This window comes from Homarus americanus, unplaced genomic scaffold, assembly GCF_018991925.1.
Source record: "Homarus americanus isolate GMGI-L3 unplaced genomic scaffold, GMGI_Hamer_2.0 scaffold4381, whole genome shotgun sequence".
NCBI lineage: Eukaryota > Metazoa > Arthropoda > Malacostraca > Decapoda > Nephropidae > Homarus > Homarus americanus.
The window spans coordinates 88,447-93,516 of NW_024716017.1; the positions used below are offsets into that span (position 1 = coordinate 88,447).

A 5,070-nucleotide genomic window follows, 5' to 3' on the forward strand; every position below is an offset into this window, starting at 1 on the left:
ACCTAACTCCATCGTTGAAATAAGTTATAATTCTTTAAGTGTCTACTGTACTCTATAGTGATCATGTACTATTTCGGGAGTACATTTTTTTCTGTACTCTAGGGTGATTATGTACTGTAATATGTTCTTTTTCTTTAGTACTCTCGTTTCTTCTGTACTCTAAGGGTATAATGTACTGTAATATGTTCTTATTCGGTAGTACTCTCGTTTCTTCTGTACTCTAAGGTGATGATGTACTCTAATATGTACTAAAACACACTTAATAAAGATCCCTCCCCTAAACCAATGTGTATATATAATTTTACCACAGTCTGTCAGGTGTGGGGTTCGAACCCACGCACTCTTACGAGTACCAGAACTTAAGTCTGGCGCCTTAGACCACTCGGCCAACCTGACCTTATATGTAATGAACTCATTCATTCTGTGAAGGCTGAGTGTGTGTGTGTGTAAACGTGTATTCGTGTATGTATAAATATGTTTGTGTAAGTATGTGTGTGTACTGTATGGATGAACATGAATTCGTAAATGTATAAATATATATTTATGTGCATGTTTATATATGCGTGTATATATGTATTCATATGTCTGATGTATATATTTGTATATGTATGTATGTTTGTATGTATGTATGTATGTATTTGCGTGTGTCTCTATGTATGTTTGTAGGTATGTACAGATATCCGTGGCGATATCATGTCATCATCCAGGTAGCTCGTGTGTGTGTGTGTGTGTGTGTGTGTGTGTGTGTGTGTGTCCACCAGAGTTTATAAAATCAATTAGTGAGGAAATGAGGCGCCTGGGGGCTAGGTAGTCTTATTATAACTTGTACCTCACCTTGACCTCTGACCTTAACCTCTACCTCAAACATTGATCTTTAACTTTTATCTCTGACTTTGACCTCTAGCCTTGACCTCTGACATTGACCTATCGCCTTGACCTCAAATCTTGACCTAACATTGACCTCTAACCTTAACCTCTAACGTTAACCTCTGATCTTGACCTTAACATCTAACCTTGACCTCTAACATTCACCTCTGACCTTGGCAATCTAACCTCTAACCTTGACCTCAACATTGACCTCTGACCTTGGGCTCTAATCTTAACCTCTAACCTTGACCTCAAACATGACCTCTGACCTTGGCTCTAATCTTAACCTCTAACCTTGACCTCAAACATTGACCTCTAACATTAACCTCTAACATTAACCTCTAATCTTAACATCTAACCTTGACCTCTAGCCTTGACCTCTAATCTTAACATCTAACCTTGACCTCTGACCTTGAGCTCTAATCTTAACCTCTAACCTTGACCTCAAACATTGACCTCTAACCTTGACCTCTAATCTTAACATCTAACCTTGACCTCTAGCCTTGACCTCTAACATTAACCTCTGACCTTGACCTCTAATAACCACATCACTAGGTATACTAATAAGATATTTTTGGGGAGGCTGTTCTTTAGTCATCCCAAGATCCGCCCTTCCTGACCTAACAGCCACTGCTCTACCCCCCCTGAGGGATTATTATTATTTTTTTCCATCACAATGACCAGTTCTTTAGTCGCTTTTGGTCATCTGTCAGCTACATCATGTCAGCTGTCAGTCATGGTCGTTGGTAGGCTGTAATCTATTCATTCTTGAGGGGGATTTTCACCTTTGACCTCTGCTGTGGGTTAGTAAGTGTCAGCTGTCAGTCAGTTGGATTGTGTGGGTTAGGAGGTGTCAGTTGCCATTTGTATTGTGTGGGTTAGGTGTCAGCTGTCATTTATCTTGTGTGGGTTAGAAGGTGTCAGCTGTCAGTCAGTTTTCCTTTGTATGTGTTATGATGTGTCAGCTGTCCTCCTCTTCCTCCTCTTCCTCCTCTTCCTCCTCCTCCTTCCACCACTGAATTCGTCTCTCTCTCGTGATTATTTCCCACCAGCTATAATTGGATATAATTACTCTCCTCATGGATTATCTGCTCCATTTATTTGGCATAGAGATCTAGGGTGGGGTTGTGTACGTCTTTGTTGTGTGTGTGTGTGTGTGTGTGTGTGTGTGTGTGTACTAACAAAAACAACAAAGAGTGAGAGAGAAAATGAGAGAGAGAGAGAGAGAGACGCCTCGGGGACAAAATAATGATACGCCACACATGATTTAAGAGCGATGGTCTGGTAGAGAGGTAATGGGACTCTAGGCTGTATGGAGGGGGGTCGTGGTGTTGCTCTGTTGGTGTGTAAAACAATGGAATGGGTGTCCAGTGATTAGAGTGGGACGGGGAGGAGGAGAGGGATGGGAGTGAGGAGAAGGGTGTTTATTTTGTTATTTATTTGTTTATTGTTTTTCTTTTGTTTTGTTTTGTTAGTAGTAGTAGTAGTAGTAGTGTTGCTCAGGGAACGAGAGCTTTGGCCTTACTCCGTCAACTGCTGCAGATATCGACTATGAGGCTATAGTCAATGAATGCCGCATCGATCTGCGGCTCAACTAATTTAACACAGATAGATAGTGTATGTATAGGATATTTAATATTGGCAAATAATGGTAGAAGGTGTAGTATTAGGGAGGCTGAGGCCACGTTTTAAAAAAAAAGTAGTAGTAGTAGTAGTAGTAGTAGTAGTAGTAGTAGTAGTAGTAGTAGTAGCAGCAGCAGTAGTAGTAGTAGTAGGTGTAGTATTAGTAGTAGTAGTAGTCCTATTATTTTTCTAATTTATTTTTCCTCAAATTTTTATTATTTATGTGTGTGTGTGTGTGTGTGTGTGTGTGTGTGTGTGTGTGTGTGTGTCCTAACAAGATACTCCTCCTCCTCCTCCCTCTCCTCCTCCTCCTCATTAACATAAACACCTTCACTCACTTACCTTGAATGAACCACTGAACCCCTCTAGTGAATCATTAACCTGAATCGTTTGTGTATGATCGATGTACAAATTGAACCACTCATCTCTCAGGAGGTTCACACACACACGTACACATACACACACACACACACACGTACACATACACATACACACACACACACACACACACACGTACACACACACACACACGTACATTAACATCCTGTGCTTCGTGTGAGTGATTGCTAGTGATTTGTTCAATTGACAGGTGACTCATGCACGGGCTGTGAGTATGTGGTGGTGGTGGTGGTGGTGGTGAATTCGTCGGTGACTACAGTAGGTGTACCAGGTGACTAGGTGTATCTTGACCAGGTGACTAGGTGTACCAGGTGACGAAACATTAGGATACATACATACATTCATACACAGGAAGATAGATAGATAAATATTCAAAATAAAATAGACTTACTGAAATTACTGTGTAGTTCAGAATCTTATTGACACCTCCTGCATTCTCCCCTTCTTCTGTGCTCTCCAGGAATGAGACACATCAACTGCTCCTAAGCCACACACACACACACACACACACACACACACACACACACACACAACATTACAGAATGGTAGACACCGAGACGTTGACAAAATGAGGAGATGTGGAGGGGGTGGGAGAGAGGGTGAGGGGGATGGGGAGGGTAGGTGAGGGTGTGAGGGGAAGAGGGAGTAAGAGAGGGTAAGGAGGGAGAGAGAGTGGGGAGATAGAGTAGGTGAGACAGGAAGGGAGGGGGCACAAGACGTTCTGCCAAGGGGCTTAACAGGCTGTTGAATAATTACCATTTGTTTTGTGGTGGTTTTCTTCGACTGGTGATTACTACTGATGCCTCGTGTGTGTGTGTGTGTGTGTGTGCGCGTTTCTATATGTGTGTTTGTGTGTGTTTTTATATGTGTATGTGTGTGTGTGTTTTGTGTGTGAGGTTCATTAAGGAACAAAGGGTTGGTGATGGCTGGGGTGTGACGTGTACAGGTGTGAGAGGGGCGAGTAGGGGTGAGAGGGAGAGAGAGGGAGAGGACCACGCAGGTATCTGATTGAAATGCGGTGTGTGATGGCGCTATAAACACGTTTTCTCTTTATTGGGGCCTCCTGAGATTGACCATATTGCTGGGCCTTTACAACAACCTCCTCACCTCCCTCTCACCCTCTCCACCTCCCTCCCTCTCACCTCACCTCTTGTTTTTCCTAACCCTCTCCCCAAACACCCCTTCCTCACCGTATATGCAAAGTCAATTTAAATCATTGAGGTCGAAAATGCAAGCGTGTTTGTGTGAACGTTTTGTAACCAGGGGTGAAACTACGACTCCAGCCGCTGGTAATTGAACATGATTCCCATCCAAACGAGAAGGAACGGCGAACGAAAAGCTGCGGGAAGACTCGACTCGTTCACCCATCTACATGTATAAACAGTGAGTGTATCTATTTAGCGTTGATTGCCGGCCAATTCATCCAAGCCAATATTGTAAATCTTCTCTTAACAAGGCAATCAGCTGGCTGACGATACCCACCTCCTCCGCCCCCACCTCCCCAGACACACACACACGCCCTCAAGAGCTGCTGTGGTGGTGATGATGATGGGTTGTGGTGGTTGGTGGAGGGTGTTAGTGGTGGTGGTGGTGGTGATGGGTGGTGGTGGTTGGTGGAGGTGTTAGTGGTGATGGTGGAGGATGGTGGTGATAGTGATAGTAATGTCACATATATTAGTGATTGGTGGTGGATGGTGGTGAAGATGATGGGTGGTGGTGTTTGGTGGAGGGTGTTAGTGGTGATGGTGGAGGATGGTGGTGATAGTGATAGTAATGTCACATATATTAGTGATTGGTGGTGGATGGTGGTGAAGATGATGATATTATACAAGTAACCAGTACAATTATTATCTTCACTACTACACTTAATTTTTATATAGAGAGAGACAAGATGGAAGATTACGTTAGGTTAGGTTAGGTCAGGTCAGTTTAGGTTGGGTTAGGTTAGTATCGACAGAAGAATTATTGTCTTCGTGTCACTGATGTGTTAAAACCTGTACTGTACGTGATGTTAGGTAATAGATAGTGACCATTAATATCTAGGTCACTCCTGGCGCACCTTATGGTTAGCCTCATCAACAGGTGTCGGTGTATACATATGTTATAATTGGCAGATGGTGCAAGACAGCGGTGAGACGGAACAGGTGGTGCTGAGGAGAAGGACCCCTTGGAGCCCGCCAG

At 43.3% G+C, this 5,070-nt stretch overlaps 1 non-coding gene across 1 annotated transcript; it reads right to left on the bottom strand.

Moving 5' to 3' along the window:
* Positions 1-312: 312 nt before the first annotated feature.
* Trnal-uaa lies at positions 313-396 on the bottom strand. Its single transcript has one exon. It is a non-coding gene; the product is annotated as a tRNA-Leu (tRNA).
* Between the last annotated feature and the right edge of the window lie 4,674 nt (positions 397-5,070).